At 38.4% G+C, this 20,918-nt stretch overlaps 1 protein-coding gene across 5 annotated transcripts in view; it reads right to left on the reverse strand.

Annotated features, from left to right (window-relative positions):
- ANKS1B (ankyrin repeat and sterile alpha motif domain containing 1B) overlaps positions 1 to 20,918 on the reverse strand; it is a 1,075,523-nt gene that overhangs the window by 577,572 nt on the left and 477,033 nt on the right. The gene's annotated exons all lie outside the window — the stretch shown is intronic.

Genomic DNA, 20,918 nt, shown 5'->3' on the forward strand with positions numbered 1-20,918 from the left:
TTGTAGGCAGGATAATGTTTTGAAATGCAAAACATCTGACTCACAGTAGAGATGAAGAGCACTGAATGACCCATGAGAGAAACTTATCTTATTGTTCATACAGGGTAGAGAAAATTCAAAACCGATAAGGCATCAGACATTGCACAGCAAAACTACTTTAATGAGGGTGAGTCATGATGCCACCCAGGGAAATGAATCAGGTGCCCACATGCCCAATCTTCTTCATAACTACAGGTTTCCCCCCTTTTAAATTAAAACTAGTCAGGTAACAACTAATGTCCCTGTAGAACAAATTTAGCCAAATGGAAATATACAATGGCCTCAGAAGTAAATGAGAATATCAAAGGGACCCAGTTTTTCCAGTAAAGAAAGAACCATTACTTTAAGTGTAATGTCATGCCCACTGGCTCCAAAGGACTTGTAAATGTTTTTATTGTGTTCTCTATTTCAGCTTCTTTGGACACCTTCCCACTGTGGAATATCTCCAATAGCTTCTCCTCAACACTGAAATCTTAGATACTGTACCGGAGGCTCCTATGGTTTTCTGCCCAAGCCAGGAGAGTGAGGAGCATCCCTGTCTCCTCCTGTTTTCCTACCCTCTTGCTTCCAAAGTCAATCATAAGTCCTATAAATTCTACTTCTTAAACATCTCTCACTTATCTTCTTCCCCAGAGCTACAGCTCTGATCTAAGCTGCCACTGACTCACCTATGCCAAGTCTCACTTATCCTGTCTTGCACCCTCTAAAAGAAGCTATAGCACAGCTAGACTGAGGAAGGAAAAATAGAAATTAGATACCATCCTGCTGATTAAAACCTTAGGTGGTTTCCCAATAGGGCCACAGCAAGCCTGTATGGGCCTTTGTGAGGAATTTGAAAAAAGAAAAAAAAAAAAGAAAGAAAAGGGTAATCATTCCCTTTCTGGGATAAGCAGAGTTAGATTTCAGACCCAGTTTTCTCCCCTGGTCAGGCTTTTATGCAGTGCAGAAACTATGATGCCCTTTGTCCTTAGAATAAAATCCAGGCTCTTTAAGAAGGTTTGTACAGCCCTCTATAACCTTGTTTCTGTCAATCTCTGTAGAGTCACCTTTTGTCATACTTTTATTCATGCTCTCTGATCCTGCTATCCTTGAACAGTTTCAGTTCCTTGAACATGCCATATTCTCATTTAACCTTTGCCAAACCTTCCACTGTTTAGAAAAAAAACTCTGCTCCTTTCTGTCCAGATAACACCTTCTCATTCTTTAGGTCTTGGAAAAACTATTACTCCTCCTTTATAGGACTTCCCAGACCCCCTCTGTTAAAATAAGTCTTCTTGCCACACACTTTCCTGGAGCACCTAAATGTGCACTTGCATAACACTCAAGGATTTATTGAAACTGCTGATACAAAGTCTGCCTTTTCTGATGGACTCTCTGTTCAATGAAGGAAGGCTTTGTTTATTTGCTTCCCACTGTATTTTCTATGTATAATAACATGTCTGACACTTAATAGATGTTAGAGAAATATTTACTGGGCAAAAAAATAATTAAATGCATGGGAAACACCTGGAATCCTTGTTGCAGTATAGTGGGGAAAGTTTGTCAGAAGATACAGGTTTTAATCCTGGCTCTGCCACTAACTACTTAGTTGTATAACATTAAGCAGGTTTCCTTAACCATTGTAAACCCACTTTCCTCATAATTAGAATGCTATAATACCATCTGTCCTATCTACCTACAAGAAGCTCGAAGGAGGTAAGAAAGGACAATATTTATTGAGTGCCTACCATGTGCAAAGTCCTATGCTAAGGATGGCCATTTACATTATCTCGAAAGAAATAAGGCAAATCTCTAAAAGATTATCATTGACCTAAAGATCACAGTAAATGGCAACACACGGACTTACATCCAAATTTCTCTGGTTCTAAAGGCTCTACTTTCTCTGCCTCTTTCTCTATTCCTTTTCTTCTTCACCATGTTCCTTCAAAATCCATTGATAAATTCTTCAACTCATAGGACAAGTATTATTTGTTCTGTGAAACCATCTCTAACTCTCTTAGGTAGATTTATATGCTCCTATCTCTAAGTTCATGGTATACTAATATAATAACATTATACTTTGGTTATTTGCATACCACAAAGTTTTTCAGAAAAGGGACCATATCTTTCCATTGTTGTATACCTAGTATCTTGACTGGGCATTAGTACATTGTAAGTGCTAAATGAGTATTGGTTAAATGAATAAATGAACATTCTCTATCTAGTATTATTCATAAATTTGATAATACAACTAATTTTTCTTTAGTGTTGATATGTAGTTTTACATTTTATACATAACCAACAAATATTAATCCCTCAACCATAATTGCTCATATGCTTCAGGTTGCTAAGATAGTGTAATAAACATATGACACCAGTTCCTACCAAATCATAAAGATCTGGTTTTAGATAAATATATTTAAGATTATTATTTTTTATTTTAGAGAGACACAGCACAAACAGGGGAGAGGTACAGAGAGAGGGAAACAGAATCTGAAGCAGGCTCCAGGCTCTGAGCTGTCAGCACAGAGCCTGACATGGGGCTTGAACTCATGAACTGCGGGATGGTGACTTGAGCCAAAGTCAAACACTCAACCAACTGAGCCACCCAGGTGTCCATATTTAAGATCATTTAAAGAATTTTTAAATGTTTTTATTTGTTTTTGAGAGAGAGAGAGATACAGAGTGAGAGTGGGGGAGAGGCAGAGACAGAGTGAGACAGAATCTGAAGCGGGCTCTAGGCTCTGAGCTGTCAGCACAGAGCCCGATGGAGGGCTCAAACTCGTGAACTATGAGATCATGACCTGAGCCGAAGTTGGACGCTTATCCGACTGAGCCACCCAGGTGCCCCTAAGACTATTTTAAAGACAAGCTAATAATTGCCTGAAAGGGAATATATCAAATATGAGGTATGGATAAATCATTCAGGTTTACTTTGAATTTGATACTCTATTTTAAATTTTCTATGTGGAAACTTCAGGAAACAAATATATTGCTAGTAAATAGCAAATTATTTAGCTTAGAGAATTTGACATATTATTTATTATAATGTTATCCTGTTCTAGAGGATTATAATAGTAGAAACAAAACCCAGTTGCAAATTAGTGGCCTATAGCACATCAGTGGGCTAAGAGACTAAAACAGAATTGAAGGTTTCCTTTACATTTAAATGAAGATGAATACTATTTACTCAATACTCAAATCAAGAAGAAATACAAAAAAATACTTTGAAGCTATGCAATATGTAATATAAATCCTTCATCTGAGACAACAGCTTGTCAAAATGCTAATCATTAGGAACTGAAAGGTTTGTTTGGTTGATAATGCTTCCTTTCATGTGTGCTATGTGCTTTCCAGAAGGAAATATGAAATCTATTATTAGCTTTACATAGTCAATGCATGTTTATCTGAGTTAATAAAAAGAACATAGACGTCTGTGCTAATACAAAGAACACAGACATATAATACACCTGTTTTAGATCTAAAAGGGTGAATAATACAAAAATTATATCTTTGACTCCGGAGGAAATGCTGATTCTTTGCAGCATATTTGTCTTCTACTATACTCTATTAGCTTTTCTAAGAACTATGCTATGGAAAACTCACATAAACACACAAGTAAGAATTCCCTCTAGATCCTGGGAACTGCTTGCCAGAGGTTAGAATTCTGTCAGTGGTATTCATTCTGCACACTGGATTCTGATCATCACTAATATGTTGAAAGTTCTCATTCTCAAGCCTCCAGGTCCTCATACAATATTCTCAACCTCACACATGGCTAATGAAGAAACTAGCACAAGAAATGGTGAAGAAAAAATTAGTTCTGGGAAAAGGAAAAAGGAAAGTCATGCTATGCCTTGCTCTGACATTGTGAAAGAACAGGGAGCATTAAAGTTATTATTGTTATTTTTTACATGAAGCCTTAGAAATTGGCCTACTAAAAGAAAAAGGGGAAGAAAATTATAAATTAGTGTACATTGTCAGATGCATTGCTTCCTAGAGTGATATTAATGATTTTGACAATGCCGGGTCAAGTACTTTATAATTATATAAGAAAACTGAATAGCCTCTCAATGTAAATAACTGCTATCTTTTCATCTGTGAAATCAGATCAATTATGTAACAAAAATTTACATTAAAAATGACATTTCTCTCTGAGGCATTTTATAAAATAACCAATGAAAGGTGGTCTCCATGGCTCAGAAAAAGCAATGTAGTTAAAGAAAAGCTGGTCTGGCCTTATTATAGAGATAGAGATGGTACCTAGTAGTAGATAGTAGGTAGGAGAATTCCAACAAAGCAAACATTCAGTTGTCCAATCATTTGCCATTTAGGGAGCAACTATTGTAAGTCAGTCACTCTGCTAGGCACTGGAGATACATCTTATTTGAGACATAATCCCTTCATTTAGGAGCCCACAGACATCTAAACAAATACTATAAAATATCTACTAGCAGAGTTTTGTGAAGGGTGCTAGGGGGGCACGTGGATGAAAGAGTTGTTGGAATTAGAGAAGACTTCACAAAGGAGGTAACCCTTAGCCTAATTCATCACAGGAACTAAAGTTTACCAGGTAAATTAGATGAGAAGACATTCCAAGGTGACAGAAAAGTACTCTATGAATAAAGAATCATGAACTCTAAGAACAGTGTACTTAGGAGTACATAGTATATTTGGGTAGAGGTAAATAAACTCAAGTTAGAGCCAGGTTATCAAGGACCTGTTGTACATGCTAAGGCATTTGGACATTCTTATATAGTGATAAGATATAAGATGATCTTAAGCAATGAAGTGGCATGGTCAGATATGCTTACAAAATTAACGCTGCTAGCTTTAAGAAAAAGCTAGCTCTGGGAGGAGACATCAATAATTTAAGAACTTCAGGTTTGTATAATCCCTAATATAGTCTCCCACCCTCTGGCTTATGTCATAAGATTTCGCTTTTAGTAGCTTCACAACTAGTACCGATTAAAATAAAAGCTACGGTATTTTATTAGCTAGAAAATGGTATTACAGATAATACATAAATGCATTAATTGAGTTGGACTCAATGTGAGGTGACAGAGACAATTATTAAATTTATTATTAAGTTATTAAAATTTTCAGTCTCAACCATGTTTATAACTTCAATGAGAGCAAGGGATGCTGATCAGGGAGGTTCCTCTGGAGCCAGGGAAGATGGAGACAGTCTTCTTTTCTCCCAAATCAAGGGAACACTGGACATTGTATTGGTTGTCTACCTCTGTATAACAAATAAAAAAACAGTTTCTTACAACAACATGTATTTATTATCTCACATTTTACATGAGTCAGGAGTCTGAGCACACATGAATGGGTCCTCCGAGAAGGGTCTCAATCAGGCTGCAATTCAGGGGTTGGCCAGGGCTGCATACAAACTCAAAGAGGGAGCAGGAATCCGGGGTCATCTTAGAATTCTGCCTAATAACAGCTTCCACAAGTTAAGTACAAAAGTTGAGATTACTAGAGCCTACAGCCAGGTAGGCAGGGAACAACTGGTCTATCAAGTAGGTAGGAAGTTACTTGGGAGAATATGTGGAACAAGCCCCGTCATGGGCTTGCTCACAATGTCACGATGCATGAAAGAGAAGCCTCCCTCTAAGGAGCTAGGGCCCAGGTAGATCCCACACAGGCACCACCCCAAATAGACAAAGTATAGAGAAGAAAAGGGAAAACGTTCTCCCAAAGAAGATTGTAGAGATAGAAGATGTAAATAGAGGAAAAGATCTAGCAGTTTGGAAACTGTTTTCAATTGAGGGTAGAGAGGGGAATTCTCCATAGCATAGACCTGGAAATAACTTTTTCCCTCCATAAAAGAAAAAAATTACCTTTTTTCCTACCATATTATATATAATAATATAATATATAACTGATAGCAGGGAGATTTTTCAAGAGATATAAACAGTCTGGTAAAGAAAATCTATCAAGCAAACTAAAGCAGACAAGATAATTAGATCTATGTAGCAATGGATCTGAATCGCAAAGAAAACTCCACATAACAAAACAGTTGTATTTTCACACGAATTAACACAGGGTAAAAGCAAGAGAAAATTGAGTTAATGAAAGATTAATTAAAAAAATATTTTCAACACAAAAACTCTGGAACAGTTGCTCTCTTGCTTCTGCTGTAATTTTGGATAGATTAGCACTTGTAGAAGTCTGGCTTTCTCCAGCAGTAACACAACTCTAGCTTTTGCTGCCCTCACACACTAGAACACATAAAACAGAACAAACAGAAATTCCAATTCTGCGCCTCAGCAGGTCAACCTGCCAGTTCCAAGCAACTTTGTGGATTTAAGATTCTGGTTGCCGGCTGGACTCCTAGCACCTGGCTGCTCTATATTTGTACTGAATTCTTAGAGTCTGGGCTCTGTTTGTTGCCTAAACATACAGTAATAGCAGCAATACAAATAATAATAATGGCCACAGTTATTAAGCCTTTATGAAGCTACATTAATTAAGCATGTGTTACATTCATGTATTTTCTCATTTAGTGGCACTGGCTCAATGTAATAGAAATAGCATTTTTCAAAGAAGATATTGATATGTCTCCATTCTTAAATTTTGTTCATTGTGAACCTCTCTTCCCCCAAGTCTATACTGGAGACTTAATGCCCAGAAGAGGAAGGACATACAAGTTTCTGGAAAATTTTGGGAAGAAAAATGCTGAATGAGATAGGGAGGATAGGAAAATAGTTCAACATCTGTGTCCTAAACTTTTCTTTCCAAGCTTTATCTGGAAAGCCTGTAATATAATAGGTATTGGAAGAACATGAAGAAAGAGGGACCTAGAATCCAAATCCCATCTACATTCTGGGCATGGCCAATTCTGAGTAAACTTGGTGGTATGGACTGGCAAGGTCTTAACAATAAATTTTTCTGAGCCCTGTTCAGTGTCCTTTGAATGAGGTTCAGAGGTTCCTGTGGCCTCCAGAAGGGGGCCTCAGAGGCATCTGGGCTAAAAGCCAAGTAGGCTGCCATGGGGCCAGCTTGGCAAGGAGAGAGGAGACTGCAGCAGAGGCCAGAGTAGACAGATGGCAGATGTGGCTGATGTAGAGGCTCCACCTTACTAGTGAGAGATGAGCTGAGGCGAGCAGCCAAAAAGAGCTGGCCCTGGTGGCAATGATCTTGGCCTATATATATCACCCACAGGCTGTAGGTACACTGGGAGGGATACTCACATCCTACTGTCCCTTCTATGTTGCCTTCAGGGCCCACATATTAACCATTTGTTAGGAATCTGAACAAAAAGCTAATTTAAACTTTTTCCACTTTCTTCAATGGTCTGATCTTTGCCCTCATTGACCCCTTACCAAGGATGACTTTGCTTCTAGTTCATAGAGAAAATAGGAGCCATCAGACAGTAAAATGCAAATTAGATCATTTCTCTCTGCTTAACAGCCTTCCATTGCTGTCACTGCTCTTTTAAGTCTCTTTTGGTCTTAGGATAAAGACCCAAATTCTGAACATAGCTTATAAGGGCTGCGTGATTGGCCTTTTACTTCCTCTGTGGCCTCAGCTCCTGCCACCTCGCCCCTTTGTCTGGAACCTCTAGTTTCGTGTTAATTTCTACCACAGGGATTTGTTTTCAATATGCTAGTCCTCCTTTGAAGAATAATCTTCCCACCCCACTTTGGTCTAGTTAATTCTATTTTGTCTCTCAGAGCTCAACTCTTCCTGGCAAAGCTCTGCAGATTCTTGTATGAGATCAGTCATTCAGAAAGTCTCCCGGCCACACTCTGAGTTAATATATTTATTTTATGAGGCCCAAATATATCAATAGTCTTCTTTCAACTAATTTTATTGAGAATAATAAGTTCCCAACCTGATAGTTTGCACTAAGCCATATTACCCCACCATTTAACTATGTAAGGTATTTTCATATTTTTAAGTATCAAAAAACAGTCAATATTTTCTTTGTCAAGCATCTACTAACTTCTATTTCTTGCCTTCTGTGTGATGTGTGATGTGTGTAGAAAGGCACTGGAGAAAATTCATGAGATTCCAGAGGGGAAATAGGAAAAGAGTAAGTATAGAAGAGGCATTTTATGATTTATCAAAAACTGATAAGTATATTTGTACTATTACATATATATGATGTTTGAGATTAAAAGCTTTACGAGAGATAACAGCTGGGAAGATGGCGGCGTAGGAGGACGCTGGGCTCACAGCGCATCCTGCTGATCACTTCGATTCCACCTACACCTGCCTAAATAATCCAGAAAACCGCCAGAAGACTAGCAGAACGGAGTCTCTGGAGCCAAGCACAGGCGAGAGGCCCACGGAAGAGGGTAGGAAGGGCGGCGAGGCAGAGCGTGCTACACAGACTGGCAGGAGGGAGCTGGGGCAGAGGGGTGGCCCGCCGACCAAGCAGAGCCCCCGAGTTTGGCTTGCAAAAGCAGAGGGGCCGGATGGAGTGTGTTCCGACAGCAAGCGGGACTTGACATCTGGAAGGTTATAAGCTAACAGCTCTGCTCAGAGAATGGGAGGGCTGGAGGACAATGGGAGGGAGAGTTGTTGAGCCCCGGACGACAGAGCTCAGCTTGGTGGGGAACAAAGGCGCTTGCCAGCGCCATCTCCCTCGCCCATCCCCCAGCCAAAATCCCAAAGGGAACCAGTTCCTGCCAGGGAACTTGCTGGCACCACAAAAACACCCAAAGCTGTGCTTCTGCGGATCCATCCCTCCGGCGGGCTGGACTCCCTCCTGGTGCCACAGAACCCCCCCCCCCCCGAAGTGGATCTCTGGAGGAAAAGCGAGCTGAACCTGCCCCTCCCGCCCCTGTGCACCTTGACGATCCATCCCAGCTAATACGCCAGATCCCCAGCACCACAAGCCTGGCAGTGTGCAAGTAGCCCAGACCGGCCACGCCACCCCACAGTGAATCCTGCCCCTAGGAGAGGGGAAGAGAAGGCACACACCAGTCTGACTGTGGCCCCAGCGATGGGCTGGGGGCAGACATCAGGTCGGACTGTGGCCCTGCCCATCAACACAAGTTATTCAAGACAGCACAGGGGAAGTGCCCCGCAGTACCGCACCACTCTAGGGACTATCCAAAATGATGAAACGGAAGAATTCCCCTCAGAAAAACGTCCATGAAATAACAACAGCTAATGAACTGATCAAAAAAGATTTAAACAATATAACAGAAAGTGAATTTAGAATAATAGTCATAAAATTAATCGCTGGGCTTGAAAACAGTATAGAGGACAGCAGAGAATCTCTTGCTACAGAGATCAAGGACTGAGGAACAGCCAGGAGAAGCTAAAATATTCGATAAACGAGCTGCAAAATAAAATGGAGACAACTACAGCTCGGATTGAAGAGGCAGAGGAGAGAATAGGTGAACTAGAAGATGAAATTACAGAAAAAGAAGAAGCTGAGAACAAGATAAAAAATCCAGGAGTATGAAGGGAAAATTAGAGAACTAAGTGATGCACTAAAGAGAAATAATCTACGCATAATTGGTATTCCAGAGGAGGAAGAGAGAGGAAAAGGTGCTGAAGGTGTACTTGAAGAAATAATAGCTGAGAACTTCCAAGATCTGGGGAAGGAAAAAGGCATTGAAATCCAAGAGGCACAGAGAACTCCCTTCAGACATAACTTGAATTGATCTGCATGATATATCATAGTGAAACTGGCAAAATACAAGGATAAAGAGAAACTTCTGAAAGCAGCTAGAGATAAACGTGCCCTAACATATTCAGGGACCCTATAAGACTTGTGACTGATCTCTCTTCTGAAACTTGGCAGGCTAGAAAGGAATGGCAGGATATCTTCAATGTGATGAAAAGAAAAAATATGCAGCCGAGAATCCCTTCTCCAGCAAGTCTGTCATTTAGAATAGAAGGAGAGATAAAGGTCTTCCCAAACAAACAAAAACTGAAGGAATTTGTCACCACTAAACCAGCCCTACAAGAGATCCTAAGGGGGATCCTGTGAGACAAAGTACCAGAGACATCGCTACAAGCATGAAACCTACGGACATCACAATGACTCTAAACCCATATCTTTCTATAATAACACTGAATGTAAATGGATTAAATGCGCCAACCAAAAGACATAGGGTATCAGAATGAATAGAAAAACAAGACCCATCTATTTGCTATCTACAAGAGACTCATTTTAGACCTGAGGACACCTTCAGATGGAGAGCGAGGGGATGGAGAACTATTTATCATGCCACTGGAAGTCAAAAGAAAGCTGGAGTAGCCATACTTATCTCAGACAAACTAGACTTTAAATTAAAGGCTGTAACAAGAAATGAAGAAGGGCATTCTATAATAATCACAGGGTCTATCCATCAGGAAGAGCTAACAATTATAAATGTCTATGCGCCGAACACGGGAGCCCCCATATATATAAAACAATTACTCATAAACATAAGCAACCTTATTGATAAGAATGTAGTAATTGCAGGGGACTTTAACACTCCACTTACAGAAATGGATAGATCATCTAGACACACGGTCAATAAAGAAACAAGGGCCCTGAATGCTACATTGGATCAGATGGACTTGACAGATATATTTAGAACTCTGCATCCCAAAGCAACAGCATATACTTTCTTCTCGAGTGCACATGGAACATTCTCCAAGATAGATCACATACTGGGTCACAAAACAGCCCTTCATAAGTATACAAGAATTGAAATCATACCATGCATACTTTCAGACCACAATGCTATGAAGCTTGAAATCCACCACAGGAAAGTCTGGAAAACCTCCAAAAGCATGGAGGTTAAAGAGCACCCTACTAAAGAATGAATGGGTCAACCAGGCAATTAGAGAAGAAATTAAAAAAATATATGGAAACAAATGAAAATGAAAATACAACAATCCAAATGCTTTGGGATGCAGCGAAGGCAGTCCTGAGAGGAAAATACATTGCAATCCAGGCCTATCTCAAGAAACAAGACAAATCCCACATACAAAATCTAACAGCACACCTAAAGGAAATAGAAGCAGAGCAGCAAAAGACACCCCAAACCCAGCAGAAGAAGAGAAATAATAAAGATCAGAGCAGAAATAAACAATATAGAATCTAAAAAAACTGTAGAGCAGATCAACGAAACCAAGAGTTGGTTTTTTGAAAAAATAAACAAAATTGATAAACCTCTAGCTAGGCTTCTCAAAAAGAAAAGGGAGAGGACCCAAATAGATAAAATCATGAATGAAAATGGAATTATTACAACCAATCCCTCAGAGACACAAGCAATTATCAGGGAATACTATGAAAAATTATATGCCAACAAACTGGACAACCTGGAAGAAATGGACAAATTCCTAAACACCCACACACTTCCAAAACTCAAACAGGAGGAAATAGAAAGCTTGAACAGACCCATAACCAGCGAAGAAATTGAATCAGTCATCAAAAATCTCCCAACAAATAAGAGTCCAGGACCAGATGGCTTCCCAGGGAGTTCTACCAGATGTTTAAAGCGGAGATAATACCTATCCTTCTCAAGCTATTCCAAAAAATAGAAAGCGAAGGAAAACTTCCAGATTCATTCTATGAAGCCAGTATTACTTTGATTCCTAAACCAGACAGAGACCCAGTAAAAAAAGAGAACTACAGGCCAATATCCCTGATGAATATGGATGCAAAAATTCTCAATAAGATACTAGCAAATCGAATTCAACAGCATATAAAAAGAATTATTCACCATGATCAAGTGGGATTCATTCCTGGCATGCAGGGCTGGTTCAACATTCACAAATCAATCAACGTGATACATCACATTAATAAAAGAAAAGATAAGAACCATATGATACTGTCAATCGATGCAGAAAAGGCCTTTGACAAAATCCAGCAACAATAAAAACCCTTCAGAAAGTCGGGATAGAAGGAACATACTTAGAGATCAAAAAGCCATTTATGAAAAGCCCACAGCTAACATCATCCTCAATGGGGAAAAACTGAGAGCTTTTTCCCTGAGATCAGGAACACGACAGGGATGTCCACTCTCACCGCTGTTGTTTAACATAGTGTTGGAAGTTCTAGCATCAGCAATCAGACAACAAAAGGAAATCAGAGGCATCAAAATTGGCAAAGATGAAGTTAAGCTTTCACTTTTTGCAGATGACATGATATTATACATGGAAAATCCGATAGACTCCACCAGAAGTCTGCTAGAACTGATACATGAATTCAGCAAAGTCACAGGATACAAAATCAATGTACAGAAATCAGTTGCATTCTTACACACTAATAATGAAGCAACAGAAAGACAAATAAAGAAACTGATCCCATTCACAATTGCACCAAGAAGCATAAAATACCTAGGGATAAATCTAACCAAAGATGTAAAAGATCTGTATGCTGAAAACTATAGAAAGCTTATGAAGGAAATTGAAGAAGATATAAAGAAATGGAAAAACATTCCGTGCTCATGGATTGGAAGAATAAATTTTGTCAAAATGTCAATACTACCCAAAGCTATCTACACATTCAATGCAATCCCAATCAAAATTGCACCAGTATTCTTCTCGAAGCTAGAACAAGCAATCCTAAAATTCATATGGAACCACAAAAGGCCCCGAATAGCCAAAGGAATTTTGAAGAAGAAGACCAAAGCAGGAGGCATCACAATCCCAGACTTTAGCCTCTACTACAAAGCTGTAATCATCAAGACAGCATGGTGTTGTCACAAAAACAGACACATAGACCAATGGAATAGAATAGAAACCCCAGAACTAGACCCACAAATGTATGGCCAACTCATCTTTGACAAAAAACATCCAATGGAACAAAGACAGTCTCTTTAACAAATGGTGCTAGGAGAACTGGACAGCAACATGCAGAAGGTTGAAACTAGACCACTTTCTCACACCATTCACAAAAATAAACTCAAAATGGATAAAGGACCTGAATGTGATACAGGAAACCATCAAAACCCTAGAGGAGAAAGCAGGAAAAGACCTCTCTGACCTCAGCCGTAGCAATTTCTTACTTGACACATCCCCAAAGGCAAGGGAATTAAAAGCAAAAATGAACTACTGGGACCTTATGAAGATAAAAAGCTTCTGCACAGCAAAGGAAACAACCAACAGAACTAAAAGGCAACCAACAGAATGGGAAAAGATATTTGCAAATGACATATCGTACAAACGGCTAGTATCCAAAATCTATAAAGAGCTCACCAAACTCCACATCAGAAAAACAAATAACCCAGTGAAGAAATGGGCAGAAAACATGAATAGACACTTCTCTAAAGAAGACATCGGGATGGCCAACAGGCACATGAAAAGATGCTCAACGTCGCTCCTTATCAGGGAAATACAAATCAAAACCACACTCAGGTATCACCTCACGCCAGGCAGAGGGCCAAAATGAACAAATCAGGAGACTATAGATGCTGGAGAGGATGTGGAGAAATGGGAACCCTCTTGCACTGTTGGTGGGAATGCAAACTGGTGCAGCCACTCTGGAAAACAGTGTGGAAGTTCCTCAAAAAATTAAAAATAGACCTACCCTATGACCCAGCCGTAGCACTGCTAGGAATTTACCCAAGGGATACAGGAGTCCTGATGCATAGGGACACTTGTACCCCAATGTTTATAGCAGCACTCTCAACAATAGCCAAATTATGGAAAGAGCCTAAATGTCCATCAACTGACAAATGGATAAAGAAATTGTGGTTTATATACACAATGGAATACTACGTGGCAATGAGAAAAAATGAAATATGGCCTTTTGTAGCAACGTGGATGGAACTGGAGAGTGTGATGCTAAGTGAAATAAGCCATACAGAGAAAGACAGATACCATATGGTTTCACTCTTATGTGGATCCTGAGAAACTTAACAGAAACCAATGGGGGAGGGGAAGGAAAAAAAAAAGAGGTTAGAGTGGGAGAGAGAGCCAAAGCATAAGAGACTCTTAAAAACTGAGAGCAGGGGCGCCTGGGTGGCGCAGTCGGTTAAGCGTCCGACTTCAGCCAGGTCACGATCTCGCGGTCCGTGAGTTCGAGCCCCGTGTCAGGCTCTGGGCTGATGGCTCGGAGCCTGGAGCCTGTTTCCGATTCTGTGTCTCCCTCTCTCTCTGCCCCTCCCCCGTTCATGCTCTGTCTCTCTCTGTCCCAAAAATAAATAAACGTTAAAAAAAAATTAAAAAAAAAAAACTGAGAACAAACTGAGGGTTGATGGGGGGTGGGAGGGAGGGCACCTTTTGGGATGAGCACTGGGTTTTATATGAAACCAATTTGACAATAAACTTCATATATTGAAAAAAAAAGCTTTCCTTTGGCTACCTAAAATCATGGTGTATTGAAAGCACTGAATTTAACAATCAATAATTCAAGCAATTTGTTTATTGCATATTTTTAAGGAAATAAACCTCGAAGATAAGATTACACATCATTTTCACTAGCCCTTAACTTCCTCTGTATCAGCTCACCCTAAATCTCAGCATGGAGCTTAACAATCACCTCAGCAGCCTGGCTTTGGTCTTCATGCCAGCTGGAGACCAAAGTCCCCCTCAGCTGCCTATGTCCAGTGGCTCCTGGAATAACATTGTCTCAGCTTTCAGGAGGTCTATTTTCAGTCTGGTGAACTAATTAAAAGGAAGGCCTTCGTTTGTCTTTCTGGCAATCCCCGAGCAGCGTGAAAGGTCCATGCCACCCTCTCTGTTCTAATTTTAGTTTTCCTCTAATGTTTCTTCTCCCTTGCAGAAAAGCATCCTGAACTGCTAAGCACTCAAAAGCTTTTGTTTTTTCTTATTTCTTCCATTTGGGTTAAAGCACTTTTTTACCTTACTCTTTTTAGATCCCCTCCCCCCAAAGGTTTTCTTCAGCAGGAGATGATGTTTGAAATTACTAACAAAACTAGAGCTAATTAATTACCTAGGGTTGTTAACTTTCTCAGCAAGTCCCCAAAGGGGCTAGCCCACAAAATTTTTTATACATAGAGTCTTCTGGATATAACTTTTCATAAAGTGGAACTATCTTTATGACTGGTAATTCCTAGCTTCTTTTCCCCCAGTAACTCACAACCCACCTGTCCAGGACATCTTCATTGCGGAACTCAGATCTCACAGGTCACTCTTTGTGAGGTAAAGCACTGTTTCTCAATCTTTTAAAACAGATACTCTTTACTCTTGATAAACATAAATTTATCACATAGCTTCCTCCCACCATACCCTACCCCACTGTTTCAACTATCTACTTGGCTTGTCTACATAGATACCCAATAGTGTCTCAAATTTAAATACCTAAATTAATATAAACTCCATCCTTCCAATGGTCAGAAGCACCCCAAATACTTGAGTTACGCCTTTGGTCTCTGATTTTCTCACATTCTACATCCAATCCATCAAAAAAAAAATATGTTGCCTCTACCTTTAAAATAGATGCAGAATTCTACCACCTCTCACTGTCTCTATTAAAAAAAAAAACCCTGCTACCTGAGCAAAAAGAACACATTGGCAACTATTAAGAGTACCCCAAAGACTGAAATACCTTATCAGATGGGCTCTCAGGACATTCAAAAGTTTCATTTGAGAGGAAGATGCATGGTGGTCAAGAGAACAAGTCCCCTAAAGGAGCAATCCTCAATGGAATACCACTCTCAGGGGGCCCTAGGCAGCCAAGGAATAACATAAGAGGTCTTGGCATCTCAGGGAAGGGTGGGAAAAAGTACAGAAGAGGTGAACCTAGACAAATGGAAAGACTAATTTAAATATTATGCATGCAGATCAATGTAAAAATACATCAAATATTTCATCTAAAAATTGTACTGATTTAATCACATTATTTAAGGCCATTTTGTGGAGGGATAGGCTAACTCAGGTGCTCACCTTCATAGTCCTAAGACTCTGTAATTACCAGGAATTATAATTGTTGCTGGTTTCTGGTGCACCCCCTCTCTGAATTTCCCTCTTATTATTCCAGTCCACTTCTTTAGTACCTTGACTCCAGCAATTCTTTGACCCCACTGGAATCTCCAATCCAAAGATCCTTTAAATTTTTCACTGTTACTTGTTCCCTTATTGTCCTCTTTTTCTTACTTCTCCATCTTAAATTTTATAGTCAAATATTACTCTCCTTGCATTCATATTTCCTTGTTCTTTACTTCAATATATCCATTTGACAAATCATAATGTAAAGTTCAACTCTACAAAAACGATGTACCTGTGCTCCTCCACCTGAACTGAACTGGAGAAAAACAGAGAACCACATTGGCCAATCCAACTTTGAGTTCATGAACATGAACCTCAAATGGGACCTTAATGCTGCCAGGCAATTACACCACACCTTCCTTTTCCATTCACTGTCTCTTTCTCCCAAATAACTCTTTTATTCCCTCTTCTCTTTCCTCAAACTCCACATCTTCTTCTCTATCCTTGTTCTCAACTGATACTGCTGCTTGCCTCTTTATAGAGAAAATAGAAACTATCAGAACACATGTTCCTCAGATTCTCACCACATGGATCATGTCCAGCATTTGTACTCACACTGAAAACAGCTGCCTGTTTCCCATGCTCCTGTCTAAAGCCAGTCTCTCCTCTTAGGAACCCATTTTCTCTTTCTCCTCCTTCATCACAACTTTATAATTCTCCTTGGAAGAAATTTCTTGAAAAGGCAGTTTATATTTGCTCTAGAAGTCCTTTCCTCCCCTTCCCTCTTAATTTTTTTTCATGTTTATTTATCTTGAGAGAGAGAGAGCAGGCAGGGGAGGGGCAGAGGGAGAAGGAGAGAGTAAATCCCAAGCAGGCTCCATGCTGTCAGCACGGAGCCCAATGACAGCTTGATCTTATGGAATGCGAGATCATGACCTGAGCCAAAATAGAGTCGGATGTTTAACCGACTAAGCCACCCAGGTGTCCCCTTTTTGAAAAGACTTTTTTTCATCCTCCCGTTGTCTCTTAAATCAATTATGTTCAGCTTTTGCCCCATCAATTTCAATAAAATTGCTCTTGTCAAGGTCAGTAATAACCTCCACATTGTTAAACCTGCTAGCCAATTCTGACCCAGTCCTTATCCTATTCAACTTGTTAGCTACATTTGACAGAGATGATAACTCTTTCTTTCTTAATAACTCTCTTCATCTGAATTCAGAACACAACACTCATCAGAATATTTCCTCCAACCTAACAGGTTATTCCTTCTCAGTATCCTTTGCTGGTATTGCCTTTTATCCCCCCTTTCATCGAGTTCGGGTTTTGATCTTCTATCTACACTCATTCCATATCATCTATATACTGATATTTGTATCTTCAGACTGGACCTTCAGCTGCCTACTTGACACATCTATTCAGATACCAAGTAGTCAAACTTAAAGTGTGCTCCTGGTACACCAAATTTCTCCCTGTTCACCAAATCTGCTTTTCTGACAACCTCTTACATTCAGACCATAGTAAATCCATTCTGACAGTTGTTTTGGATAAAAATCTTGCAGTTTTCCTTATTTCTTTGTTTCTCATATACTACATCCACTCCATCATGAAATCCTATTGGATTTACCTTAAAAACATGACTAATATCCACCCATTTCTCTATACCTCCACTTTTCACCTTTGATCTGAGTTGGCTTTATCTCTCAACTTACCACTATAATAACCTCCAAATCGGCCTTCTTGCTTCCACTCTGTTCCCCTTCTTCAATCCAGTCTCAACACAATAGAATAAAACTCATAAATTGAAGTTAGATAATGTCACTCTTCTCAAAGACCTGAATGTGCTCCTCATTTCACTCCGAGTAAAAGCCAAAGTCCTTATAATGGTCTATTAAGTCCTACATGATCTAACTGCACCCCCTTCTTACCTACAAATATTATATATTTCAGGGAATGGTAACTTGATTTGACAAGTGTGCTTAAGCATCAGAAACTTTAGAGGCTTCCTTGAACTTTTTCCCTTTACCATCATACGTCCAATCAGTTATCACACCCTGTTGATGACTCTTTTCCTATATCTTTCAAATCCATTTACATCTTTCCATTCCTGATGACACTGTTTCTCCCCACCTCCAGGCAAATCTATCTCAAATCTATCTACCACATTTAATACTAAAGTGATCTTCCTAGTTAAATGTAAACCTATTTATATCATTCACGAGTCTGTACAATTCCAAAGGTCTTTCACTCTAACAACTTTCTTTGATGATTCATAAATTGATACTTGGATTATATAAGACAGTGCCTTTCAAGTAGAAAGCTTTAGTTATAATTCAAGCTACTTTTGAAATGTCTATTATAATAAACTCATTGGGTCATTTATTCAAAGTGTTTTTTACAGCATAAAATTCCTTTTTTGAGGGTATATTAGTCTTTGTTCTGTAAATAACATTTTGTCAAGATTAATTCTTGTGCATGTCATCATTTATAAAATAAACTATAGATTTATCTAATAATTTAGATTATTTTTTTAATTCAAGAAAAGGTCAGCTACCCTGGCATAAGTACAGACCTATGTACAGACCTAGGCTATTTCTATCTTAAGGTTACTATAGATTTCAAACAATAATACTATGGAAGAAAAATAATAATATTAAACAACAATGATGATAGTATTAAAGAAGAATATTAGTTTCTATAGTTTACAAAATGTATTTACATAAATAAAGCTAATTTATTACTACAAGTACTCAAGGAGTAGATATTATTTCCCCTTTTCAGATGAGCAAATTGGAGATCACAGAAGATAGGTTATTTGATGAAAAATATCCAGCAAATCAGTGACACTATTGACTCTGGAATTCACTCTCTTTCAAAGCATATTATGTGGTAGTGCCTATATGTGCAGGTTTTTAAATACAAAATATAATAAATCATCTATGTATAAGACATTTTAAGTTGATGAATGTCTACCTTAAAAGTTTTAGTATAAAATTCAAAGTTTTATCTCTTCATATAAAACAAATCAGCATTGTCCTACCACACTATTACTAAATATTAGTTTATTCTAAAAATTTTAATGTAATATGGAGGTGACATCTTACATTAGGAAACCATAGTAACATGCTGTTTGAAACCATTTCAACCTTTAAAAGGTTAGATTTCAATTCTGTTCAAAGGTCAGACCTGAAAATACCAATTTTGGAATGTGTGGCAAACTACAATTTCTCCACACATTTTGGATGGTACCAGTGGAGTCCTGGAAGCAGTAAAACGTGTGTGTTTTTATCTTCTTACTCTGGTGCTCAGAGGTTTGGGAATAGACCTATCATTTCTTTTAGTCTTAATTTTTAAGTAAATAAATAAATAAATTAATTAATTAATTTTCTATCTACCTCAAAGGACTGTTGAAAAAACTCAAAAATTAATCATCCAAAGAAACACTTGGTGTACTAACTGAAATGAAGCTGAGATTTTTTTAAAGCAAGAATCAGAGTACTTGTCATCTCTCCCATTTTAGAATTTTAAATCTGGTAATAGTCATTCAAATCAGTGTTAATTGAGTAATAATTATATATACAGACACTTTCTGGGATCCACATACCATTTTTATTCACAAATCATATCCCATCCTTCCTCTCCTATAAAGTTGAATCTGGCGCATGGCAGACATACAATAAATGTTCACGTTCAAGGAATTAATGCTAGTCTTCATTAATATCATAATGACTACTACTAACATGTATTGAGCATTAACTATGTGCCAGACACAGTGCTAATTACCTTATGTGCATTACCAGGCTATAGAGTAAGTTAATATAATTAATTAATTGGTAGTTTAATTCTACACCTAAGAACACAATAGCATAAAGAGGTTAAGTCTTATAGCTAGGTATGATATTTAGTTCATGGTTAGTAAACAAACTTAGGTAGCCTGACTTCAGTGCCCACAATGTATCAGGGATCCATTCATTTTAGCTTACAATTCTAGAAAGAGGAGAGAAGATAATAAAGAAATAAACAAATGAAGAATGTAATTTTATGTAATAAATAAGAATCTGGAAAAAGGAAAGAGGAAAATTTGACCGAAGTGCCAAAAACAACGTTGAAAAGTGGTTAAGAACATGGACACTACCACCAAGTTTGAATCCCAGGTCTGCCATTATGGGCTAGTTAGCTATTTATCCTCTATCTGTGTTTCTTTGTCTATCATAATAATACCTAATTCACATATCAGTTATGAGATTTAAATGAGTTAATACACATAAAATGCCTAAAATAGTCTGTGATACATAACGTTAAAGTATTTGCTTGAAACTTATTGGTTATTGATGTTACTATGATTGTTCTTTTTGCATCTTTGCTATTATAATTGTCATCACATTGAGGGCCTTACTCGAAATAAGGTGATCTGGGCAGGCCTCTATGAGAAAGTGTATTTGAGCCAAAACTCAAATGACACTCAGACACATGAAAATTTGAAGACAGAGATTCCAGGCAGCAGGAACCAATGTACAAAAGCCCCACAACTAAAATGCCTAGAAAAGAAGGCCAGTGTGGTCCAAGATGAGTTTGCTAGAGCTTAGGTTAAAGAGCTGGTCAGAGCTAGGTTATATTGAACTTCACTGGCCATGGTGAGAAGTTGAATTTTATTCAAAGTTCAGTGAGAAGCCACTGAGTTTAATGATGATAACATACTTTGATTTACCTTCTATAAATATCACTCTGGTTGCCATGAAAAGATTAGATAACAGCTTCCATAAAATATCAATGTCACCACTTTCATTAATCATTACTTTTTAAATCTTAGTTTTCCTAGGGGAAAATAATTTTCTGGATATTTTTGGACTGTTTTGTATCAGTGTTCTTAAAAGTACAGTCAGAGTAAAGGACTTACGTAGAGTGCATACATTTATACACATACACAATACTCATTTTGAACAAAGGTTATACGGAATACCCATATAAATGATACCTTATGATTCTAAAATCCATATTAATCATATCTAGTGGATTTAAAAATCATATCTCTTTGAGGGAAAGTAGAA

The sequence above is a fragment of the Lynx rufus genome, unplaced genomic scaffold (assembly GCF_022079265.1).
Source record: "Lynx rufus isolate CCGP_SWC_20201006 ecotype Redwood Valley unplaced genomic scaffold, mLynRuf1.p SCAF_7, whole genome shotgun sequence".
Taxonomy (NCBI): Eukaryota; Metazoa; Chordata; class Mammalia; order Carnivora; family Felidae; genus Lynx; species Lynx rufus.